At 45.9% G+C, this 27156-nt stretch overlaps 1 protein-coding gene across 4 annotated transcripts in view; it reads right to left on the bottom strand.

Moving 5' to 3' along the window:
• The window catches only part of TIAM1 (TIAM Rac1 associated GEF 1), a 195190-nt gene that overhangs the window by 143347 nt on the left and 24687 nt on the right, over positions 1-27156 (bottom strand). For all 4 annotated transcript variants that reach the window (XM_055701604.1, XM_055701603.1, XM_055701606.1 and 1 more), the window contains exon 2: positions 12323-12666. The gene's annotated coding sequence lies outside the window, so the exon portion shown is untranslated. The remainder of the gene's footprint in view (positions 1-12322; positions 12667-27156) is intronic.

Raw genomic sequence — 27156 nt, 5'->3', positions numbered from 1 at the left:
TATCACAGGCTGAGATGTGGTCAACGACAAGGAGTTCACTTCCCTGTAGAAACCAAATTTTACTATGACAGACAATTGTGGGCTCTGTCCAGTTTCAGGTGCCTTCCACCAGCATTTCCCGAAGCGACAATTCTGCCCGTAGAAAGTGGGGAGTGCTTCAGTTAGCACCAGTAAGTGAGAAATGATGTTTGGTTTGATAATGTGACTGTCAGTGGGATTTTGAAATGTCACTCCCACACCTAGCAGATGCAGTTGGCTCACTCCTCATTTTAGAAAAATGTACTGAAGTTCCTTTTGTAATTGATGCAAAATGTTTCACAGGGCTGGAGCTTTATTTAAAAAAAAAAAAAAAAAGCTCTCATTCCCTTTCAATTTAAAGTCATTTTAATTAATTCTCTTGGACATATTTAAACTCTTCTATCCTTTTTAAAGATGCTTTTGCAGGGACAAGCTATCTCCTTAAGTAAAAACCATATGGCTCCAAGCTGAACTAAAAATGCCCAAAACCAACACAAAAGAGAGAGCTGATGTTTCAAGAAGGTGGATCCTCCACCTATCATCAGTCTTGGCCCTGACTTTGCCAAAACTTACATCTGTGAATAACTCTGGAAGGATAACCAAGACAAACGTTTGTATAATGGGAGCCTGAAAATGTAACTTGTTTTTAAACAGGCATGTAAGACAAAACACAACTGGAATGACAGTATAAAAAAAGATGTGAGAGGAGACACCAAAAACCTGTGGGAGAAAGATGACGTGAATACCAGTTAGTTTTGGTACTTTACCTTACAAGTGAGCTCACCTAATAATTTAAGTTACCAAAACTAATCTACTAGATGAGCTTTTTTTCGGTCCATATAATTTTAATCCATATAAAAATTGTCCCCAAAAGCCTTAAATGCCACAAACCCACCTGCATTCCTCACATGCTCTTTACCCCTTCAAACTTCTTCCTCTTTGGCCAAATGCACGTGGAAGAAGAGGAAAGCTGTACAAAATAGCCCCAAATCTACCCTATCTTGAATCCAGGATATATGAAAATGTGGATTTGAAAAGAAAATTTATTCCCAAGTTAATATTTCACTTGGAAATAAATCTTTGACATTTATCCTGTGGCAACTAAACCTCCTCTCCCTGCAAGGCCTGACACTAAACTTCATGGAAAATGGACCAAGCTGCTAGCAAAACAAACGGCTGTGACATTTTCTAAGGGCCCAGATCTATATACTCATATGCTGGTCTTTAACTTCATCAGCTAAACATACTGGATTTGTTTCTTAAGTTTGGAAAAACACTATTTACCCTCTGTTCCATCAAACAAAGTTTAAAAGCGAACTCAGTTGGTTTTGATATTTGTCCTAAAATTAATGTGATGGTCACTTTATCACCAGCATTTAATTCAGCTGGTTCTTAAAACTCATCACAGTTCTGTAAATTGCTCCTGTTTTCACTGGAGGGTTTGGCTGAATTGTCTTCTTTGACAAAACTGGCTATATAGAAATAACTGCATATATATAGATATGTGTATATATATATATATATATACACACACACACACATATGTATGTATGTATGTATGTCAGCCCATGAAGTGGTTGCTAACATTTGGCTGGAGAAAGACAATCATGCCCTATACCAAATTCTGTGCAGTTACCTTCCGTTACACACACACTTGGCAGGCTTCCATTATAAAAATTTATGCACTAAAATTAGCACTCACAATTGCAATCAATTGCAACAATCAAGTGTAAGTAATTCAGAAGGTAAAAAAAAAAGTGAGCATGGAAAACAATGTTACAGGACTGCAGTGGTTCCTCTGTTTAGTTATACTTGTGTCCAATAGTGTCTTTCTATCCATCGGTTGTAAGGCTGCAAGCACACAATAAGCACAGCAGTTTCTGAAGAAGCTTCCTCCTGTGATGCCCCAGAACGTTTCCTTGTCATTTCATCTTTGGCACACTCTCCCCATCTTTGGGAAGGATGCTGGGAAGACACCGTAGAAACCCTCCAGTGCAGAAGATGCCCTCCACCATCTCCTCACATCCCAGATTTATCCAGCACCTCTCAGACTGCTTCACATATGTGCACATGCACCTCCTTTTATTTGCCCCTGTTTCTGCAGGCAAGTGACCTGGGCACTGCTGCTCTCTCTGCCCTTCCTCACCCAGGACCCATCCCCGTGGTGCTAAGGGAAGGGATGGTGCAGCTCTGCAGGACCCCCTGTGGCTCGGGGACAACCCAGCCCTGGCCCTACAGATTCTCCCAAGGGCTGAATCCTGCCTCTGGCACTGGCTGTCAAGTAGCCAAGTACAGGGGCTTTCCAGGAGGGGCAGAGAGGGATGGGTCCCCAGGGTCCCCAGAGCAGCACCGGGGCTGCCTGTCACATCGTCGCCTGCAGAGCAGGGACGTGCACATCAACACTTTGAAAACATGAGCCTTATTTTCTGATGTGGGAAAGGGTTTATTTATTTATTTATTTATTTATATAAAAGATATCATAAATACCTTATTTATGATGTGGAAAAGGGTTAAGGGTTAAAAGGCATCTTACCAACAAACAGCAAAGCATTAGGAACACTCCTCAAAAAGATTTTCATGACCGCAAATGACTAAGACAACTACAGTGACTTGGTTGATAAGCTTTTTGGGTTTTATATATCATCCTCTTTGACACAGATGGTATATACTGCGTATGATATGCTGCCAGAGCAGAACTCAAAGTTACAGGCAGCTTTGTACAGATTTTTCCCCCCTCGAAACAACTCATGTAACTAGTAATAAATGTTACATTGTTTGGAACAAAAAGCAGATAATGTATATAAACTTCTCAAAACTAAACACATATGGCAAGAATATGCTAGAGAATATAGAACACTCTAGAGAACACAAATTATGAAAAAAACCCTCTCTGCGTAGTTCAGTGTAAATACTTCAACTCATTGTCTCTTCTCTCCAACATGCACACAAGCAAATCAATGCCTGGCACCCCACTTTAATCTAAGCAGTGTTCCATCATCTATACTAACCATCTACATAACTTCTGGCCTCCGAGAACCTACGTTTTGTACGTCATCACACATTCAAACTGAATTACCTGCTACTGTTTTAATTCACTTCTGGGCTTTGGGTTGTTTTCTTAAACAGGTCACAGCTGTATTATAAAGGAATATAGATAGATAAATAAGCATATGGTATTAAAGGAACATTTTAGTTTTGCAAAGAGAGGAGTAAGAAAAGCTTGCATGGTACAGCTTGATCAAATCAGAAGCAAAGCCCTTGGGTGCTACACATTTGTCTCCATTCCTCAGTTCCTAACAGCAGATGCTCTTCTGACCCAGACCTATCACACTGAAGAGAAAAATGAGCATAAACTCAGCGTTCCCTGTATCATCTAAAATATCTATTAATATATCTATTTACGGTGGTCAACATGAAACCAATTAAGCTGTTCTGGACACAACAGAGCACCCACCAACACAAGTCTAAGAATTTTCCATGGCCGTCACTTGGCTTTGGTCCAAGCACGTAATGTCATTTCTCACTGACATCCTTCTGCAGCATGAAATTCCACAATTCAGATCAGATAAAGCCAAACAGACCTCTCGGCAAAATGTCCAGAGAACCAGCTGACTCTTCAGCAAAGTCTACCATTAAAAAACCAAAGTGTATGGGTGTGACCAAAAATGGATTTAGCGTAATACTGGTTCATATGACACTAAATAGAAGCTGGTGGTATCTAGCACATCTTGCCTTTATTTTATTTTTTTCATTGAACGCACCTGTTCTTCTCATTCAAGATGAGAGCTAAGCTGTTCAAACACCCGAGTTACTTTGCAAGCTATTTCTCTTCGCACACAAGCAAGCCCAGGCAAGAGAATCCATCCCTCCAAAACACAGCTACTCGCAAGAGACAGTGCAGGGCAAAAATTATAAATATGCCCTGTGACTGCACAAATTGCCTCACACTTGGCATTTCAGCACAGTATATTCCATGACTGCTTCCCACCCCCCCACCCCAAATGCACACTGCAATGGGTTCTAACATTAAACTCTCATCAATGTGGTTTTTTAGCTCACAGACTGAGCCGCACCTGCAGGTTCAAGCTGCTGCACCCCTCCAGGCAAACTAGCTGGCATCAAAAGAAGGTGACTGGCAAATACGATACCCAAAACCAAGAAGTACAAAAATATTTTTTGATATCAAGAGTCTCAGGTGAGGGGTGAAAGTTTCTTTGCAAAGGAGATGACTAATTCCAGAAGACCCATCCATCCCGTGGCCATTTACCTGGGAGGATCAGATGTGTCTTGGGAAGAAGAGCAGGAACCTGAACCTGGGCTCCCACTTTCTAGCCAAGCCCCATGATCACTGCCAAGGCAATGCTCATCATTCAAGTCCAGAGCAGCTTCTTTACTCCCTCTCCAATCCAAATCCAGTTTTAAACCCAAGCACAGTGAGAACATTTCTGATTTCTTCAAGTTTTATAGGACAGCATTTACATTTTCAATGCAACTGCAATTAAAATTTATGCATAAAACGCAGGGGTGATTGCAAGTTATTTAAAATTCCTCATTTTGAGTTTGCATTAAGAGGAAAAACAACTAGGGAAAGATTTTTTTAAAAATGTATGAGCTGTAAGGGGTAGTTTCAAATGTAGCAAAAAAGGAGATGGCTAGAGGAAAGGATCTGGAGGAGAAATGAAGCTGATAATCAGGAAAGTGCAATATAACAATACACCAGACTGCAGAATGCCCTCCAAAAGCAATGAAAAGATAATCACTGCAAAAAGCATTGCCACAGCAGAAGATGATCAGCAGCTGAACACATCTGTAAATTCTCATGCTCCTGCAGTGCTACAGAAATGCAATGATATCCCAAATATTGGAAATTTCTTAGATTGGAGAGAAAGGAAAAAGAAAATGGCCACACTCCAAAAGTACCTTAAAATATTTCCTGTGTTGATCCGCACAAAAAATAAGTAGTAGCAGAGACTTATATACCCATGTTCTCAGAAAGGAAAGACCTCATTAATTGGCCATCCCATTCCTCAGCCTAGGAAGCATGCTACCAGGCTGCTCCAGGTACCATGGGCAAAAGGTCCAAGAGCAGCCACTTAAGTAGATAACTTCAAACCTGACATGGCCAACCCAGGCACTACACGTCTTTCAACATCAGGTGCTCACTGAGCAGATGACTGTTCAGATAACGAGCTGTAAACAAAATCATACACATGGATACACAGAAGAAATACTTTGGCTTCAAAGGCATTTTTCTTCAGCGTGTAAACATTGCAGGAATTTCTCTCATGTCTCAAATAGCATTACTCTGTGCACAAAGTCAAATCCACTCACAGCATGGTCTATTTTTGTCCGAACAAGGAGCAGCCTTTAACCGCTCAGACGGACTGCAGTACAACATCTTGAGGTTCAGGGATGCTCTACAATGATGGGATAAACTATTATTGGAAATCTATCTGGTTGCTAGGGCAAATTCATGTAATGATACGCTCCATCCACCAAGCAGAATCTGGTTTGCAAGTCAGAAGAGGAGGAAAAATTAAGATGAGAGATGACTAACCAGGGTAACGTGAGAAACCAAATTAAATGCCATGCTATATAGAAACATGGTTACAGTTTCCATCAAGAATCAGCTGAACTCCTACATGAAACACGCCTGGTTGTTTTGAGCCAACAAAGCCTAGATCACAGGCTTGAAAGAAATTTCAAAAGATTGTACAAGGCATCCTGCCACCCCCAAGGCAGGATTAACGATATCTAAACAGTACCTTATGCAGGGCATACCGCTACTGAATCATACACATTTGTGCATACAGCTCTCTCGTATCAATATTATTTGTCTTTTACAAAGGGGAGTAAATGAGGCAGGCAGAAAAGAACCAGTTAGCCCTCAATTGCATACTACATCTCCTGCAAAATTAGAAAATTATCCCAGATGCTCAAAAGCCTACAAATAACTGATGGATCAGTTTTCTAGGAGCTTTATGCATGGATATCTTCTCATTTTCAGAATTACTGGAGCCTCAGGTCACATCAACCTGCTACACAGCTGGATAGTCTTACGTATTTTATAAAAGACCGTGACAGTTCTTCTATCTGAATTCCAAGCTTTCAGCTCAAGAAATGTCTTTTGAAAGTTAATAGGGCAAAGATGGTAAAGGAATGACAAAGGGGCGGGGGGGGGATGATGGTGTATAAACTATTTTCCATTTTCTCCATGAACAGTGAAGAATGGAAACTTGCATGCCAATGTTCAACACACCAGTTTTGGATGACACGAACTGGAAATGGTTGTATAATTTATATCTTACGGCCATATCTTCTGGTCACTGAACTTAGAACTGAGATTATAAGAAAGCATGAAAATCATGTTCAGGAAACTGCCATACTCTTCTTGGTAGCTGAGCACTTTGCGTGTCAGAAGAAAGCTTCTGTAATTAAGATAGCATCTTCCTTACAACTGAGAACAGAGAATATGTAATTAGGGTTTAAACTGTTGAGGACAGGCTTATAAAATAATCTCACTTAGGCCTCACAGTTAAATGAGCAGTACCTATCAAGACTTGGTCGAACTTAAGCATACCTCACTGGTAACAGATAGCACTCCCAACACAACCCGGCATTGAAACTGAATCAGTGTGCTCTTTTTCCTCCATTTTGACTTCTGAAATAAAAAGGTTCAAACTGATGAGAGATTTAAACACTGCAGAGATTAGGAATCAAGCTGAATTCATAGAGCCACCAGACTTAAAGATTACTGCCGTAATCCGCAGGAACGATGCTAAAAGCAGAATGACTGCCAAGACTGAAGCTGAAACCTTCGCCGCAGTTCCAGGCACATTTCAAGGCCTCTGGTCAGCGCAGGCTGCAACTGTCTTCACTGGAATAAATAGGAATGAGGCAACATGCAAGACACCAATTTGTTCTTCTGTGCCAACACAGCGCACCCGCAGCCTCCTGCCTTTTACCCAAGGGCAGCATTCAAATGGAGGTCCATCTGACTCGTTTGTTTATGTTTGGGCTGTACGTTCCTCACATACATGTGTGTGACACAGGGATCCCCTGTAAGGGTTGTCCCTGCCCATAGGGTGGCACAGCCCTGGCAGAAGGTATAGACATGGGGCTCCAAGGGACAGGCTGGTACACCAAACCAGGCAGCTAGCCCTCCCCATTTCTACTGAACACACAGAGCGTCAGTGCCGCTCAGAGCTGAAGCAGCAGCCCTCCTTTTGCTCCTCTGCTCAGGAAACAAATCAACTCTTAATCAACGCAGCATTTGGGCAAGCAAAGATAAGGACCTGGCTGAACTCTTCCGAGATCAAACTGCAGCTGCCTCCAAACCCTCATCAGCCATAACACTAAACACAAGATTTTGTACTCTTCCAGCTGCCTCCCAAAAACCTCTTCAAATGGGATTGCTTTATACATGGGATTTCCCTAGCCAGTCATAAAACGCTGGCAATTCTCCACATTCACAGCGTGTTCTGCTGTGTGAGCTCCAGTTGAGTCACCTGCACCACTTGGAGGCAAAGCACAAGTAAGAGTAACATGCTCCTGAGTTTCTGCAGTGATCCACAGGTGCTACTCAGGCCCTGCAAGGACCATATCCTGCACGTGGGTACACACATGCAGCAGTGTAAGAAACAGTCTTGTTCACTTTAGGTACTGCTAAAGAGGCTAATGCTTCTAAATAACTCAATTTTAAAAAATGGGGCTTAAATACCATTGAAACCTAAGATCATAAAGAGAAAAAACACAAGTGCACATGGCTCCTAAGAAACAAAACGGCTTTTCAAAACAGGATTTCTCTGACATGCTCCTAAAGAAAGCTTTTTACTTAAACTGTTATCAACTGAAGAGCAGGAGAAAGACTTCAACAAATTTGTCAGTAAATACTCCCATTCTGTACAGGTAAAAAAACTGACACAAAAGTAATCTAATAACTTTCTAAACTGATAAGATGTTATTATAAATTACAACACATATGCACATGTGATATTTGTATATGAACACATACATGTATCACAATGTATAGCTTTTTTAAAAAACAACTTCAGGAGAGAGTTTGGTCATACGATGACCTACCTGTGCAGAAAAGACTAAAGGGGAATAAAATCTCTAATCCAAGTGAAATCCATCGCCGCTGGGAGACCCATCCTATTGACAAAGATCAGAGAGGGAATGAGGAGACCCAGCTTTTATTTCCTGCAGCATCACATCCTTCTGGGCAGCACCATCACATCTCCCCAAGCCCTTGCCGCTCCTTCAGTTGTCCTTACAGTCAGGCTGGCAGCTTATTTATGGAAATGGCTCACCTTTGCTATGGGTGTGAACATTTACCTGCATTAATGTCCTCATCTCCCTCCAAATGGCCCCACACACAGATAAACTGCCTTCTCTTTTCTGCTTCCTGGTTAAGAGAATATGGATTAATAAATATTGGGCCAGAATCTGCCTGTAGTTTTTACTGGACTGCATAAATGGTTAAAATTTTCCTAGAGCACCAAGAAGCTTGTGGGGAGGACACAAAATGCACAACTGCACGTGTGTAAGATTAGGGAAGGAGGATGGAAGGTACCAGGAGGTCTGAAATATTTCCAGTGAGATACATACACAGATTCATCCAATCTCCTGACAAGTACTCTGACTTTAAAAGGTGCTTTAATCTGTCTTACATCTATATAAACACAGATCATAGAAACAATTGTATACAGCAACCTGGGAAAAAAGAATACTGGTATCATCTTTCACTTTATAGCTTTATGTTGGAGAGGAGGGAGGAGAAGGAAAGAGGGAAGTAAAGTAACCACGGTCAGCATCACAGCTCGAGGTGAACAGGCCTGTTTCTTTTGTTACCTCGGGTCATCAGGATAATTAAACCCTTTATAATAGCCACTGATCCACATCAGGCAGCACATATAACTGCAAGCCAACCTAAGCTGCACAAAAGAGTGGCTACGCATTGCAAAATAACCTCTGTGCCTTGCTCAGCATTTTTGGGACAGATTCTGATGCTGCTACTTCAGCAGCACTGTACCACGCTGACTGTCCAGACTGACAGACAGCCTCAGCCCATGCTGGCCACAGAACGCTGCTCAGGGAGGTCCAGTGCCATTTCGAGAGCAAGGTGGCACCCCAGTGTCTGAGGCACAGCCTGCCCCGTGATGGCTGGGGGACTCTGAGGTTCAACCACAGCTTGGACGCCGCACACATTTTTGGAAGAGCGGTGGAGTTGATGGAAAGGTCAGTCTGAGTCACTGCACTTCTGTTTGCACCCCTCCCTCCCCCAACTGCAGAGTTTCTAAATTAATCTGGGTCTTTAGCCTTGTCGGCTTTTATTGCCATTTCTTAAAGAAAAACCCAGCTTTCATGCTACAAACTACAGGGCTGAAATCCCCAGACAAGTTTAGTAAGTGCTTCTTGCAATTCGCCTTTGCCCTTATTCATCTGAGTGTACTCCCTTAAGTGTCTCCTAAAAATCTAAGATAGGAAATGCGCTTAGTTTCTTCTTTATTTTCCCCTCTCTGCAACGTTTTAATCAAAACGCACCAGCCAGCTACATCCAGCAGTCACGGGGTGGATGAGAACAGCACCGCTTTGTACAGATTGCACTCGACAAGTCACATCAGCGGGGGTGCAGCCTGAACCAATACCTCCCCTTCCTCCCCAAATCCTGACCTCTGCTGCTCAGAGGTCTCCGACTTAGGAGATGCCAGGGGGCAAGAAATCCCGCTTCTGTGCATTGTTAAAACAAGACATTGTTAAAAGGAAAATTCCTCGGGGTTTTGGTTGGTTTTTTTTTCCTAAATCCCTGACAAGGAGATCGTGTGTGTATAACCCACAGCAGAAATAACCCTAAGTCTACCAAAATCAAACAGGAATTTACTGACCAGCTTTCACACGCTGCAGGGACCAAGCCAAAGCCTAGGAACTTGCACTGGCTGACCCATGGCAATGTAACACCTTTTCTATTTCAGTTTCACTTAAGCACAGGAAGGGGGGGAAAAAAATCAGCAGAAACGTGTTTTAACTAATAACTGGAAACTTTCTGTTAAACTAATCAGAGCACTGTACTTGGGTAGGGGTGTGCTACAGCTTTCTAGGATGCAGTAACCAACCAAACACAACCATGGGCTCCTGGCAGGATCAGCTGCTCAGCTGCAACAGTACGCATCTGTTAGCGCTGGCAAATTACAACTGGAAAGTATTAGGGAGGGCTGATTAATTGCTACAATATGAAATTTCCATGCCTTCATTTTACATTAGCAGCTTTGCAGTTAGCAAAACACAAAGGAAAACCAGAAACGGGGCGGGTAGAGAGTAAGCAGCACCTCTCAGACATGGCCAGGAGCATCCTCAGACGATACTCCCTTTTCAGCAGAGCTTCAGTTTTCATCAGAACCAAAGGAGGCCTCCATGCTTTCAGGCTTTGCCGAAAACACCACAGGTGGCAGCCGATGCTCCAGAGCCCCCTGACAGCCCCAGTGCCCCTCTCAGTCACAGGGGGAGGCACGTAGGGCTGGTGCCCTGGAGGCATGTGGGACCACTACGACCACAAGATGGGTTGAGGCAACACCATCCATCCTCCTTCTCCACCTCCCTCATCTCCTCCCTGCAAAAAGGAGGGGTGAGAGTTATGCGGCAACTCCAAGGCTACAAAACAGCTTGCTTCGCAGCCCCCTCCCTGCCCAGCCCCTGGCGCCACATGTAGGGACCAGCCACCTCTAAAAAGTGGAGGCCATCAAGAGCTACCCTTCACCTTACCAGAGTACAGGAGTGGGCCCACGCACAGGCACCTGAATGGGCATGGGGGCCAGTGCCAGCCATGGGAAAATCCCAAAATCCCTTGTCAGAGGGCAAGCTCACCACCAGCCCAAGGCACAGGGGCACGGTGCATGGAGATGCTGGTGTCGCAGGCTTCCTGCCAAGATGCTCAGGTCTGACCCACCAGCACAGAGGCAATTTGCACACGCTGCCAAAGCGGGAAGTAGGAAACCCCACCGTGTCTTCCTCCCCAGATGGAGTAAAGCAAGACGACGGCTCTGTTGTTGCCTCCCCTGCATCCCTTCCTCTCCCCTCTGCACACACGTAGTGACTTACTTCCAACACACTTCGCAATATGAACTCAAGATGAACAAAAGAACAAAAACTCTTCTCCTCTCCTCTGGAGGGAGGGGGCAAAATTCAGAGTTCAGTCTGCCACTCCACTGCTAGCTGGCACCATCACTGCCAGTGCCACACGGGCCACCGAGCACTGGGTAATTTCACACACCATATGTGCAGCAATCGGGAAGCGCTGAGAGCACAGGGCTGGAAGAGCTGCCACTGCCTGCAAATCAGCAGTGCTATAGGGAGGGAGAAGCAGCAAAACAACATCCAGAAGTAATCTGTCACATGAAGTCTTTCCAAGGTGACGTAACACCCCAGACATGCCCCCAGTCCAATGTGAAAGGCGTGCGGACACAGGGCATGTTTCAGCATCACCTACCTGCACATGCAGTGCTGCTGGCTGTGATAAACCCAGAATGCAGCATCCAGCCCCACCACCATGCAGCCCCTGGGCAGGGGTTTTGGGGGCCAGCATCCCACACGGTCACAGGCAAGGTGAGGGCAGCACACCCAGGTGCACTGGACACACGGCTGGTTGCATGCCGTGCACCTGGCTGAGCCTGGGGGCTCTGCCCCATCTCCCCAGCCTACAGCCATACCCTGGGATCTCTGCCTCCAGCTGGGACACCCACCAGGATGTTTCCAGGACTGCCACTGATCGGGATCCCCATCAGGCAGGAAAGCAGGGTGCAACTAGAACAGTCCTCAGCAGGTGTTGGTGATGCACACACCAGGTGCAAGGGTTGAGCATCCTCTTGCCTGTGAGGAGAGACCCCCTCCTTGCAAGGAGATCCACCAGTGGGAATACAGCATTGCCAAGCTGCAGGCATCAAAACCTTGAGGTCTACTTCATACCTGGGGTTTTCCAAGTTGGGTTTTTCTGTTGTTTTTTTAACAGCTGCTGGGTCCATGTGACAAATTTTAAGCAAGTGAGACTCAAATCCTCCTAATTAAGAGGCACAGAAACTGGGGGGGGAAGACATGGACTGACACCACCACAACAGACACCCATACACTTAAAACTGTAAAAACCTAAGCCGTAGAACAGCACAGTTGTTCTTGTCCCAGAAGCAGCAAAGCTTTATTTTTATTTTTTTCTTTCTTGAATATACCTTAGTCATTGAAGAAAGAGAGAGAAAAAAAAACCCTTTAAAGATGAAGTTTTAAGAACATGGTCTGATACATCATTTGTACTCACCTTGGCAAGATCTCCTTTCCTCCTTTCAAAGGTCTGACAGCTTCCAGGTGAATACAGCAGCTCCAGAAAGAGAGCGTTTGACAGTACTATCTGCACAAATACACCTTGAAAGCAGAGGGTCTGAGTTTTTCTCCGAGTAGTCCTATTAACGAATTTTGGCCTTCACAGTTCTCCAGTTGGCTTCTCCTTAGCAGAAGGGTCTGGATGCGAGTTGCAGGGCAGTGCTGGGACAAGCACAAGAAGCCTCTCTGGGGAGCTGGGCTCCAGCAATTGGGGGTGCAGGGCTGATGCCCCAGATGGCTGCGCCCGGGTCAAGCCTCACTGTCAGGTACCAGCACACTCCCCTGCGCAAAGAGCAAACACAGAGCTGACATGTACAGCCTTCAGCTACGGTGCAGCATTTTGCTTGTGTTTTACATAACCATTTATGACTGTTACTCAATAATGAAGGAGCGCTTACCATGGAAACTACGAGGAGGTATTTCATTTAAGATACAGAGCACACTTTTTAAGTAAGAGCTGTTCATCTCTAATATGCAAACATCTGAACTGCAGTCAAGGTTTTACATTTAGATGCGTTTCCCAGAAGACGGCTAGTCCTACTTGGAAGCTATGTACTGCACTGCACACTTTAAAACAAAGAATTTCTAAATTTTTCCTCCCTAAAGCTAAAAAGCCAGGTGAAACGAAGGAATGGATCCATTCCTTTATGTAGCCATTGTAGGGTTCAGCACGAAATGCCATTTTCTGCTGAGGCCCCACGAGACTGTAGCAGCTTAGCAGGCTGCCAGCCTATATCAGCCCCCCCAAACTGCTAAGCCTCGAGGACTGGTCCCAATCCTGTACGGTCCGCAGACAGTCGGTAAGTGACCTAGTAATCCAATTAGGCAGCAACACAGGCTGTCCAAAGAAATAAAACAAAAGGAAACGAGGAAGGAAAAAGTAACAGGAAAGAAGCTATGCCTAAAGCAAAGCGTATCCTCATTACTCCCCTAATCTGCAGCTGCAAGCAGGAGCTTAGCTGGGTGCCCAGTGCCTGGGAGAGGGGGACAACAAGCTACAGAAAGCCCAGCTCGCACCCCGGCCTGGAAACCCCCTGCCACCAAACACAAGAGCTGCTTGCTGGCTGTATGGAAGACCGGGCAGACGAGATAGCCCCTTCCAGCCATCCTGGTCGGTAGGGCTTTGCATCGTTTCTCCAGCCTGTTGTAGCTATTTAAAGGGCTATTCTGGCTTTTGTCGGACCACGTTCAGCCATTGCCAGGTATTCTCAGCACGTTAGGCAGAAAATCACGTGGCTGCAAAGGGACAGGGGAGGGACATCAAGATTACTTCTTCTGAACATGGCTGGGTGGCAGAGACTGCTCCCATGAGCACTCCCTCAGGGTGCCCATCTCTGGCAGCCTAACCCACCAGGCACCCAACTCCGAAGGGTATCCCATGATTTTCAGAGGATGCCCCACATCTAGCACAAACACAAACAAGTACACGAGATACCACCCGTTCACCTTTAAAGGTCAGAACCCCTGGGAAGAGACGGGAAAGGCAACTGTGTGACACACAAAACATCACAACTGCAAAAAGGGGATTTCTGGTTAAAACAGAAGTTTAACCAGCCAGTGGTTTTCACACACCTAAGAAATGAGCATGGCCAAAGTTTTAAAAACATGTTTTAAGCAACCTCCTAACTGAGCTCTGGCTTCCGCTGGGCCATAAGATGACTACAAACCCAAACACAGAGCAAGAGATCTCAGCTGCCGATGGATTTGTTTGTGGGTGTGAAAGCTCAAAAGCACAGAACCTATCGCATCAGCTTCCGTGCTGGAGGCCCAAACAACAGCATTATCTGGGGTTTTGGAAAACAACAAAAGAAAGAAAAAAAGCCTTATGAATACCATTGCTCTGGAAAATTAGCATTTTTAATAGGAAAGTAAACATGAGGCTTGTTTTATATGATGATAACTATCAGCATGTCAGAGTTTCTTCCATGGTTCCTCCATTATCATAACAAAAGCTCTTGTGCTGAGCATCTTGGTTGAACTGCAGGAGTTAAAAATACATAACATTCCAACTTCTTAGAGATAAATTTGCAAACAAGAAGTGATGAGGATGCACTCCTACCACTGATTTCTTTTATGAATAACTTTAACAGCACTTTAAGTCTGAAGAGAGATGCAGTTATTTTATCAAGATCGACCTGTAATCCAAGATCAAAGTTTGAAAGCAAGAAAAAAAAAGAAAGAAAGAAAGGAGCTGGGCATCCATCTCTGGCATAGAAAAATCCTTCTCCTGAGCATTATCATAAAGGACTTGCTTTTCCTCTGTATCCTGTGACATGACCCTGCCTGGCATTGTCTATCAATGAAGGTTGCTTCATTGAGGCACTGGCCTCTCAGTAGCCGTTTGCCACGCTACCAAAACCTTGGCTGAGTGTGCCCAGGCCCTGTTTCAAGACAGAGCGGCTCCTGCACTGGTCCAGCTCCTGTGCCAGGCACTCCTCTGGACCAGAGAAGACCTGGAGGCAGCCAAATTGCCCTCCCTGTCTGAGGCCAGACGTGCAGCTGCTGAAGCCCATGACTGCCCAGCCACAGACAGGTTTTTCCACCACAAGGGTGCCCTGGCACGGGGTGCAGCCCCTGGGGGCTCCTCTATGCACCAGCGCAAGGGGCTGCCCAGCAGCAGCAGGGGCAGTGCCAGCCTCCCAACGCAGCGGGGAGCACGGGCCCTGGCACACAGAGTGGCCCCAAAACAGGTTCCTACATGTCCCCCGCTGTGGGCAGGGAGGGACGAGCAGCTCAGGACTCCAGCAGGCAAACCTCAAACGCTGCAGGTTCGCCCGAGCCATGGCGCAGTGCTCATGGCATCGGCTACATGATGAGTCTAGGGAGTGACCAATTTTGCAGTGAACAAAATATTTTTCCACCCTCTCCACGGACAATTAGCAACACAAGCCTGAAACGTCAAAAACCGACTCTTAATTACCGAAGTCAGCACTTAATGACTCCAATTACATTTCTACTGATTTCTGAAAATTGGATTCTCCACTACACTTGCTGTGTTTAAATTAGTTCCTTACCTCATTCACGGTAATTATACTTTGACAAACCAAATTAAAATACAGTTGAGATTTGTAAAATCCTACTAAAAAATAGTGGAGATTTAAGAATAAAAAAATGTCTTAAGGTAACTGCCATCCACATATTTCATTGTCCTCTCTTCAGAGCAGGAATGCAGAGGGTTAAAAGATGACAGAGATGCAAAGGACAGGATTCTGCTACAGAAACAGTGTTTTAGTAGTAGGAAACAGTGGTTTATTTAGTTCTGTGATAGCAACTCACTGCCTTATCACCCTGTATCACAGAAATTAGCTTCTCCTTTTATCCTAAACACCAACAAAACTTACTTTTCTCAGGCTCACCATCACCAGTACCACAGAGGACTCCAGGAATGAGGAGATTCACATGTGCATTTATTGGTAGGGAGCACATTTCTCACTCACAACTAACAGCTCTCTCTATCTAACTTGCATGCTGAGACCCTAGTAGCTACACCTACCTTCAAAACACGACTATGTGGGTGTTTGCTACAGGCCACCCGATCAGGAAGAGGAAGTCAGTGAGGCCTTCTACAGACAGCTGGAGGTAGCCTCATGATCACAGTCTCTGGTTCTCATGGGAGACTTCAACTCCCCCAGTATCTGTGAGCTGGGCTCACGCAGTCCAGGAGGCTCCTGCAGAGCACCGATGATAACTTTTTGACCCAGGTGGTGGTGGAGCCAATAAGGCAAGGTGTGCTCTTAGATCTTATATTCACAAACACAGAAGGACTGGTTGGAGACATGAAGGCTGGGGGCAGTCTTGGCTGCAGTGACCATGAGATGGTGAAGTTCAGGGTCCTGCATAGAGGACGCAGGGCAACAAGTAGGACTGCAAGGCTGGAATTCAGGAGAGCTAAACTGGCCTCTTCAGGGACCTGCTTGGAGGAATCCCATGGGTCAGGGCTCTAGAAAGCAGCGGGGTCCAAGACAGCTGGCTAATATTCAAGCATTACTTCCTCCAAGCTCAAGATAGGTGAATGGCTATAAGTAAGAAAGCAAGCAAAAGGGGCAGGAGGCCTGCAGGGATGGGCAAGGAACTTCTGGCAAACCTCAAACAGAAGAAGGATGTTTACGAGATGTGGAAAGAGGGACAGGCTACTTGGGAGGAATACAGGGATGTTGTCAGAACATGCAGGGAGGCAACAAGGAAGGCTAAGGGTCTGTTTGGAACTAAATCTGGTGAGGGACATCAAGGAGAACAAGAAGGGCTTCTTCAAATACATCAGCAGGAAAAGGATGACCAAGGAAAATGTGGGCCCACTGCTGAATGAGGTGGGTGCCCTGGTGACAAAGGACACAGCAAAGGCAGTTACTGAATGCAGTCTTTGGTTCAGTCTTCACTGCCAAGGCCAGCCCCACGGTTTCCCATACCCTAGAGGCCAGGCAGAAATTTTGGACAAAGGAAGACCTTCCCTTGGTCAAGGAGGCTCATGCTAGGCATCGCTTAAGCAAACCTGACACCCCCAAATCCATGGGCCCCAATGGGATATAACCCAAGTGTTGCAGAAGCTGGCAGATGTTATTGCCATGCCACTCCCCATCATCTTTGAAAGGTCATGGCAGATAGGAGAGGTGCCTGAAGACTGGAGGAAAGCAAATGTCACTCTAGCCTTCAAAAAGGGCAAGAAGGAGGACCCAGGAAACTACAGGCTGGCCAGACTCGCCTCCATCCCTGGAAAGGTGATGGAACAGCTCATCCTGGAGGTCATCTCTAAGCATGTGGAAGAAAGGAGGGTCAGCAGGAGGAGTCAGCATGGACTCACCGAGGGGAAATCATGCCTGACCAACCTAACAGCCTTCAATGACTGAATGACTGGCTGAGCAGACCGGGGAGAGTGGCGGACGATGTCTACAATGACCTCAGCAAGGCTTCTGACACTGCCTCCCATGACATCCTCCTATGTAAAAATCTGCACTAGATGAGTAGACAGTGGGGTGGATCGAGAACTGGCTGAATGGCAGAGCTCAGAGGGTTGTGGTCAGGGGCGCAGAGTCCAGCTGGAGGCCTGTAGCCAGTGGTGTTCCCCAGCGGGCAGCACTGGGTCCAGTCCTGTTCAACTTACTCATCTATGACCCGGATGAAGGGACAGAGCTGGAGAGCTGGGTGGAGAGGAACCTAGCGACGTTCAACAAAGGCACGTGCAGGGTCCTACACCCACGGAGGTACAGCCTCAGGCATCAGTACAGGCTGGGGGCTGACCTGCTGGAAGGCAGCTCTGGGGAGAAGGACCTGGGAGTTCTGGTGGGCAGCATGTTGCCCATGAGCCAGCAGGGTGCCCTTGGGGCCAAGAAGGCCACTGGGATCCTGGGGGGCATTAGGAAGAACGTGGCCAGCGGGCTGAGGGAGCTCTGCTCTGGTGAAACCACATCTGGAGTGCTGTGTCCAGTGCCGGGCTCCCCAGTTCAAGAGGGACAGGGAACTGCTGGAGACAGTCTAGCACAGGGCTACGAAGATGACTGGGGGTCTGGAGCATCTGCCTTGTGAGAAAGGCTGAGAGAGCTGGGCCCGTTTAGCCTGGAGAAGGGAAGACCGAGAGGGGATCTTATCAACGTCTACAAATATCTTAAGGGAGACTGTGAAGAGGACAGGGCCAGGCTCATTTTGGTGATGCCAAGCAACAAGACAAGGGGCAACGGGCACAAACCGAAACACAACAAGTTCCACCTGAATATGCGGAAGAACTTATTTTTTGAGGATGACAGAGCACTGGAGCAGGCTGCCCAGTGAAGTTGTGGAGTCTCCTTCCCTAGAGACATTCAAAACCCACCTGGACACGACTTTGTGCAATCTGCTCTAGGTGAGCCTACTTCAGCAGGGGGTGGGACTAGATGATCTCCAGACGTCCCTTCCAACCCAAACCACTCTGTGATTCTATAGGATAAGCATGCCTTCTGCAGGATGCAGTTGCTCCCATTTGGGGATGCCTACCCTTTATGAGGGAATTATTTCAAGTTCCTCCTCATAATTAGTATTAGAAATTGAAAAGGACAGGAGAGTAAGCAGCATATTTCAAGAAACTAAGCAACCAATGGAAAGAATGCATAAAAATGTAGTCTTTTAGGGAAAGCCTCTACACGTATTTAATTCACATGATACAGAAAGCAGTGATTTCTCCAAAGAGAATGCCGCTCCATACATTTTTCCTCCGAAAGAGGAAGGAAAAACCAGTAACAGCCCCTAACCCCTTTGCCAATCTCAAAATGGAAACATCCGAAGCACATACCCTTATGTTGCAGCAGCCTGGCAATAGCCATGGGACTTGTCGAGCATCCACAGTAACTACGGCGAAGCCAAGGTGTCCATGCCAGCACTGCGGGCAGCACTGCAGTCCGGGCAATACAGTCACAGGAGTGTGTCGCAGCACCTGGACAAATTAATCCTAATCCCTGCAGGACCAGAGCCATTTCGGGAGCCAGCTACCTGGCACTGCATCTCGAAGGACAGGTGGGCATTACACTGGCTAGGAGGTTAGTACACTGAGCAACCACCCCCAAAGTTAGCTGATGGAAAAATTAAAGAAAGCTTTCAGGTTTCTGAGGGATCACAACTGCCCCAAAGGAGCAATGACAACAAGTCCGAAGCAGCCTGGAACCGATGTGGCGTACCATCCTCTAGTTCCTTATGGCAAAGCAGTAAGGCATCGCAAAGCCCCCACCAGCTCACTACAACTAGAGAGGAATACAAAGGAAACCATCCACACATGTTCGATGTGTATAGTGTTAATTCAAGAGGCAAGAGGGCAGATTTACAGGGTCATATTTTCACTTCGGTATAGGGATATAATATGCCACTGTCACAGCTACTTCTTGCAGTAATACCTTTTCATTATGTTTGTTTCTGCTTTATTTTTATTCTCATCCTTTAAGGATACCCATTACTCAGCAGTAGTTGTTGGATTTTATGTTCACATATGGTTTAAAGAGGTGGTTGTTTAATGTTCCCTATATGTAAATAACTACGTGCTGTTTTAGTCCCTGCTGCGCAAGTGGAGGAATGATTAGACTATAAATCTCCAATACAGAAATGTGTCAAGTTGTTTTTCATCTACTAATCTATTAGCACCTACTCTGGGTTACATTTTCTATCTTTTACCTATGAATCCCCACTGCTTTTAATGAACACATAAAGCAACCAGCAACAGGCAAAACCAGCCCAAAAAGCAGGACTCAAGGGGAGCAGCCAGCAGCCTGGGTGCAGCCCTCTGGCAGGCACCCCTCTGCCTGGAAGCAGGGCTTTCGCCACCACCGGTGCAAAGCCAAATCCAGTGTGGCAATGCCAAGGGGGCCTGTGTGTTGAGATGCCTGGGGAACCCCCCACGGCACAGTCGAGAGCAGGGAGCCTGGGGAAAGGCCACATGGGACAACATGGGATAACACAGCACCCACTGCCACCACCTGTGCCGGTGCCGCACACAAGCAGAAGCCACTGCACAGGGAGCTGGCTTCACCCCAGCAAAAAGCAACCATGGGACAACACATGCAAACAGCAGTGCAGCACTGCACGGTAAGAGCCACGAGGAGCAGACACCTACATTGTAGATGGTTCTCCTTTTACTCTCTTTGTGGCATAGCCCTAGTGCTGCTACTAGAAGCGAACACACATTTTTCAGTGTAATTTATCATCTTTTTCATATGGCTGACAGTGTTCATTTCAAATCAAAGCTCCCATGCCAAGCACATTAAACCCATTTTTACTTTTCAAAAGTGAATGCCATGAGAGCCAGAAGCAGCATTAACATAACCACTAACAATTCCAGCTTGTTTGATATCAGAAACCAGCACATAGAATAATCTTTTGAACTCTCCAAGGTGGAGAAACAGTCTTTAAGTAAATAAAGAGGAGATACATAATTTGTTGCTCAGCCGGTCTCCCTTCCTTGCTGAGCCACGACAGACCACAGAACACACTCCTGCTCCCTGCCACCTCCAGCCTGATTCTCCCAGGCCTTTCAGTGCAAAGGAAGAAGAGTAGAAAGCTCACACCGGCTATCAAGCAAGCATCCTATAGCCACAGGTAAATGCGCAGCAGACCTTTCATCACAAGCACTCCCAAGCAGCCCACACTGCAAGCCACAAAGTGCTTGCCCAACAAAAAAAACAGGCCTGTACTGCAGAAGGTGGAAAGCCTTAATAAACTATGATGTACCACTGAAAGCAAGCAGGAAACATGGCAGGCAGCAGCAGCAGCATCCAATTTCTTTCAAAAAAACCTCCTGTTTCATCCTAGGAGGGTGATCAACTGGCTGCAGTGCACGGGAGTGGGGTAGTGAGCAGTGGTTGCTGCCACCGCAATCCAGCAGCAAAAATGCCCGTGTAATTGGCACCACTGCGAACAAGCACTCCATGCAACCACCCGCCCTGGGTAGGTCAGTGTAGAAATCAATCTCTGGTGGCAAACAAACAAGCAAAACCAGGAAAAGCCTCAGAAGGCAGAAATTGGGACATTTATCAAGAAGCCAGGAAAGAAGGAAAAATCTTCGGCCTGTGGAAGCTGGCAGAAGATAGCCTGAAACTGCATATTAATTCAATTTATACAAATGTAGTCCAAGCTATCAAATTTGGGCATAGTCTTTTAGGGAAAGCCTCTACATGTATTTAATTCATATGATACAGAAAGCAGTGATTTCTCCAAAGAGAATGCTGCTCCTTAAATTTTTCTTCTGAAAGAGGAAGGAAAACCCACTAACAGTCCTTCTGTAGTTAGGAGACACTGGAGTGACTGCAAGAGCTATGGGATTCAAAAGATGCTCCAAATCAATGCCGCAATACAAGGACGGGAAGAACCCCAAACTGCTCACGTTTGACTTCTTCCATTCCCATCCCACTCCCACCCTCTCTGAGTATACTAATGAGGAATCCTTGCCCAAATCCAGTCCCAGCAACTGATTTCTGCTAACCTAGTTACCCTGCAGCTCTAACAACAGATGATGGATCTCATTTCCTGCCCTAGCAGCCTCTGTTGTGTGGCATTGCTCTGCATATTAATGATTCTTAATGATACCTAAAAGCATCTGCAAAGTCTGAAGTATGGATTTTACCACTTAGTCCAAAGCCATAAAAAGCCGATAATAGTAAAGTATGTTTAATGATCAAAACCAAGAAAGGAAAGCATTCATTAAGACATCCTCTTAGCTCTTGTGGAAAGGGGCACTAAGATGATTTTTCTCCTGGACCAGTGGTGGCAGGTGAGTAAGGTGATGAGTACTATAAGCCTGCAGGAGACCTTTTAAAAATAAATATGTATTTTCTAGGTTGGCAGGGAATAAGCCTATTCAGCGGAAGCAGAAAGGAGGGAAAAAAATAATGGTCAAAGGAGTGAAGGAAAAGACCTGCCCACTTGCCTGTGACATTGTCAGCTTCGGACAGTGATGGAAGATTAGTCCTTAGGGAAATAAATCACCTCCAGTCAGAGCTCCTGGAATTCAGTGCTTCCCATGACTGCTGAAGAGGTGCTGTCAGCTGATCCTTATTTCTCAAGTTTGGGATGATGACTGGGGTGGCGAAAGGCTCAAAAGAAGGGTTAATTAAACAAAGAAGCAAATAGGCAAGAGCCTTTAGAAATTGATTAGACAATGAAAGTAAATGACTTGGCAAAACAACCTTGATTTCACTGCCAGAGTTATAAAATCATCTAAGAGATGGAGTGCTGTTTTAATGATTGATATTCTCACTTATGTTCCTGCAGAAATGATAAGTACTGGGACACTTATTGGGGTAAATGAAATCACAACCCAGCCACCTCCTTTTCTACTCTGTGAAAGGAGAAAAAGCTGCCAAGGATCTCTTCATCCAGAAACCAAAGCACCACCAAGGACTTAAGTAAATGATCATGTTGCTCAGAATGATCATAAAGCTCAGAAAAATATATTCATGAAACTCATATGCCATTTGTCATTTCCTTGCTTGCATGGGTGCACCACCATTCAGGTAGGGGACTAAAAACAGAAACCCACCTTCCCCCAGCATTTCCGCTGTATAGCTAGACTCTGCATTTTCCACTCTCCCATGCTATCTATTTCTGTTTGTTTGGGAAGTCATATGGCCAGGGTAAGGCCCAGAGCCTTGGGAAAAAAAATATGTACAACACAGATCATGTCTATGTTACCTATCCAATGGTTATTTAATGCTCTTTTGTAACATACCAGTAAAGAGAAGAGACTTCAGTCCAATTTCATAACACTGAAGTCTGGAATCATCATGTTCATGAGGACAGAACTACAACTGGTATAAATTTACTTACCACCACCACAAATCCCAGCATCATAATGCTGAAATATTCCAGCCATCAGAGCAGCAATGTTGCAGACTGCCCTGCATTTTTAACCTCGATTGTACGTAATTGTTACTCACTGACCCATTCTCTGGCAGCCCTTGGCTGGAGTAGGTTGCTAAGCGACCCGTTTTCGCTCCAGATACTTTTTAAAGCTAGTTTAGAGATGGCCAAAAGTCAACAAAGTGAGTATTGAGACTATTGCGGACAGATCTGAGGTGGAAGTGCAAGTGTAGGCCGGAAGGAGACTAACCTGCACCTCTATTGTTACCCACGTAATAATATTCTCTGCGACTTTGCGACACGTGCAAACCCCTTGCAGAAGCCTTGCCGCAGCCCCCACACAGCTCGCACACCTCCTGACCCGCAACATCGATTGGCTCCTGCTTCTGAACAACTCCTGGGCAACTGCCAGCACCAGAAGAGACGAGTTGAGGAGCCAGACATCCACGCTCGCTCCACCAGGGAGTTGCACCGGCGTCTGGGAGGTGAAAGGGCTGCAGCCCAGCACAGCTGAGCGCAGACACCCTGCCGTGCCCGCCTGCCAGCCCTGCAGGGGTGCTGAGCCCAAACACCCGCAGCTCAAACAGAGCCCACAGGTGACAGGTGACATCCTCCAGACCAGCGCTTGCAGGCACCCAAAGGACCACGCCAAATAAGAACAGCCTTCAGAAACACACACGGGGTTTTATTAGGGAAAACCACACTGTTCTTTGAAAGCTAATGAGAATATAATTACTCTCCCAGCCAGGAGCGCTGGGACTTTCTATAGACCCATGATTAGAAATAATCAGGTAGAATTCATCAAGTGGAGGGTATAAATCATCCAGCCTGTGTTTCTGTGTCTTGCGTTGCCTCAGCTCCCCAGTCAGCAGGTACGCTGGCACACACGCCCTGCCGGCATCCAGCCATGGGCCCGATGAGCAGAGCAACAGGCAGCCAAATTATTTCTGCTGCTCCCTTCAACAGGCTGGGGCTCTCACGCCCGCGAGGCTGCCACACTCCTTGGGTTTGCTGGGAGGGAAACTCTGGGAGTTTTGTCCTTCTGGCAGACTAGGTTGGGTGGGACATGGATGGCATAGGAAGGACCATGAATGCTATCCCCTTTTAAAAAAAAGGAACAACTCTTACTGTGTATGTCATCTCGGAGAAACACATCCTTCTCATCTTGATATTTTACTCATGTATCACCATCTCATTAACAACCACTATGGTATGTCATTATTAGTTATAGAAACCACTGGTTAAAATGCTACCGATTTCAACAGAAGCAAGACTGAGCAACATGGTCAAGAAGGAACTGGAAAAGTTGCAGGATTCAGGAGGAACATGCAGGCAGGAAAGCTCCAATGCTCTGCTTTTTACTGTCTTTTTTTTTTTTTTTTTTTAATATAACCTAGTAGCATAGGTTACAGTAGTAATTACAGTTACTGGTGTAAATTAGACCTTTATGACCAGGTTCACAAAGCAGCTAAGGAATTCAATAAGGGAGGCTGTGGCTATACGCCAGAGTGGATACTCAAGTAGCTGAACATGTTCTGTTTTCAGAACAGGCTCTTTATCAGTTCAATGTATTTATGCAAACTTGCCTTTTTTTTTTTTTTTCTTTAAACCATCAAGAAAACTTTTAAGAACAACCTAGCCCAACAAGTACTGGGGTAAATACACACACAAACTCTAAAGCTTCCAACTTGTGCCTCTCTTTTACCATCAGGAATCCTCTTTTCACCGAAAGTAGCTTGGGCTACAATACCAGTGTTTTAGGAGTAACAGAAATGAGTTAAAGCACAATGTAAGCTATATGTTGTAAAGAGGAAGATAAAGATTTGGGCAACCAGGAGATTGCCAGGGACCACACGTGCAAAAAAAGCAGAACGGTATGAGGATCGAGAGGGCAACAGAGTAAAGCCAAGAGGGACGCTGAGCAAAGCACCCAGCCCATGGAGCTGGCGGGTGCGACCCAGCGGGGTTCTGGCCGGACACACAACAGGGCAATGGGACAGAAATGGGGCTCCCCATAGCTGAGGCTTCCCCCTGACCAGCATCTCCCCTCCTGCTGGGTGGACCAGGGCAATGCGAGGACAATGGGGAAGTTCTGTGACTTGGCCCCATCTTCACCATAGGTGAATTTTCACCCCCTGAGCACCAGCTGAAGCCTGCGGACAGGGATGTGCAGTGCATCAGCCTACACCACCACATTCACCTACACGCTCCGCAAATGTTTGGCATTTGTTTCGCTTAGCCTCCGTTTTATAAACTTGTGAAAGAAACGCTGTGAAATTACTAGCTTGGAAAAGAAATGACTACGCAGGAAGAAGTCATACAAAACCAGGGGGCCCCGTGAGTAATTTGACCACTTCTGTTTAGACTATTTTTGATAGTTTGTTATAAAGGACTTAAAACCTTAACCCAGCTTGCCTTCACTGCTGCTTTTGGGGTCCAAGCAAGCTGTTTAACACACTTGGTGGTACTAGAATGAGTCATAGAGCATAAAGCTTTGTCACAGCCTTGTCAGTCACTCCAAGCAACACGATACCATCACCTCCAGCTGACCCCTGGAAGTTAAGTATTGTTTCATGAAAAAATACTGAAGCTTGTTGATGGCAATCTGCCCTCCAGACAGACAGACCTTGCGCAACACCCAACTTGCATCCAAAGCCAAGGCATCACCCAGCAGGATTGCTAACTGGAGATAAATACCCACAGGACATGGGAAGATGACGAGCCAGAAACACAACACCAATGACTCTGAGAAGGCTGCTGGAATTAAACAACAACGTTACCACCGGTTCTGCAGAGGAAGAGCTAGAGACAACCGGAGTAGGAAACTTTGCCAAATAAAACTGCTAGGAGTTGGATTGCTCACTGTTCACTTTTGCAAGCAAAGTTTCTAGGAAAAGAAAACAAACCCCTTTCGGTCCTGGAAGTGTCTGGAGTATAAAACTTGGACTCAGCTCTGCACCCTGCCTGTCCCCAAGAATCAGGCAGGGAGAGTAAAAGGGCAGTGCACTATGTCTGCGCACACAGGCGTCAAAGAGGCACTGCTGCTCGGGAGCCAGGAGACAGACAGTAAAAGTAATTTTAGGCCCACTGGCCTCCACAGAACCATAACAAAAGAAAAAAGGAACTGTAAAAAGCCTCAAAATACAAAACACTTCTTGGAGGAAAAGAGCTATTTGAGTACCGCTTGATAAATGTTGCAGTTGTTAAATGATTGATGCCAGCAGGCATCGTGCCAAAAGCAAAGGTGACTGCTGAGATCACTGGAAGTTTTGCCTGTATGCAGACCTAAGGACCAAGCCTAAAAGTTTCATTGAACTCCATAAAGAAAGAAGAAGGAAAAAAAAAAAAAAACCACCAAACAAAAAAGGCATAAATAAAAGAGACAATCAGAGCTGATCTGCACTGTGCTTTACTCCACTGGACAGGAAGCATATCCAACCATGCATAGAATATGACAGTATGCATTTGGAACCAAATTCCTACTTCAGAGCTATTACAACCAACCATCAAGGCGAGCCTCAAACTACTCAACTTGACACAAGCAAGGACCAGGAGACGTGAGTCTGCTGGGGGGACTTGGGGCAGCAGAGGAGGCAGAAAGGAGCACCCACAAGGGAGAGTGGAACATGAAGAGGAGTGCACAAGACCACTTCCATAGCATGGCAGAGATGAAGACGCATGCAGGTATATCAGGTCAGTCAAAGCCCGTGCTGTTGCCAGAGATGACAACTCCTTCCATCTGCACCCTATGTGCCAGACTTCGCCTTCTGCAGTCCTGGATGCTCCTGCACCGACGCAGCTCAGGGTGTGCCGGTAGAAGTGAACCCTTGGTGAAAATCAACCCTACCAAGAGGGGTTTTCAAATGGACTGGCTCCCTGAACACCTCACCACATGGTCTCCAGCATTTTCCTTGTCCTCTCCCTTGTGCCAGCCTCCCCAGGATGCCAGGGGATGGAAATCCTTCTCCTTCCCCGCCCACCCCATGTTGCAGGAACACAAATGGGGCAGAACAGGACAAGGCTGGTGCAGCCACTCCTGTGTTGAATCCCTTCTGGTAAAACTGTCTCACATTTCCAGATACCCATTAATCCATCACCCTTCAGCTCTAAAATTCATACAAATTATTTTATTTATAATTAATTAAGGTCTCTAAATGTAGAAATTAAATTACCATTTACAGTGTAAAAGGAGATAGCACAGAAAAACCTAGATAGTAGCAACAGCTCTCTCCTCTGCATGAATCAGGAGGACATGTGGGGGTGGGGGCTATCTGGCAGTAGCATTAGGTCATAACACAGATTTCGGCATCTTTGAAAAGCTGCTCAGGCCCAGTCACACGAGACCTTTAGGTCTGAGGTAGCAAATTAATCCCAAAACTTAGGTGCCCCTCCACTCTGCTCCCAATAATCCTCTGGACCCTTGCATTAGAAGCACATTTGCCAGACAGCTAAAAAACAAGCGTT

This window comes from Falco cherrug, chromosome 2 (genome assembly GCF_023634085.1).
Source record: "Falco cherrug isolate bFalChe1 chromosome 2, bFalChe1.pri, whole genome shotgun sequence".
NCBI lineage: Eukaryota > Metazoa > Chordata > Aves > Falconiformes > Falconidae > Falco > Falco cherrug.
Note: the sequence above shows the minus strand (reverse complement) of the source record. Positions and strands in the feature narration are given on the sequence as shown.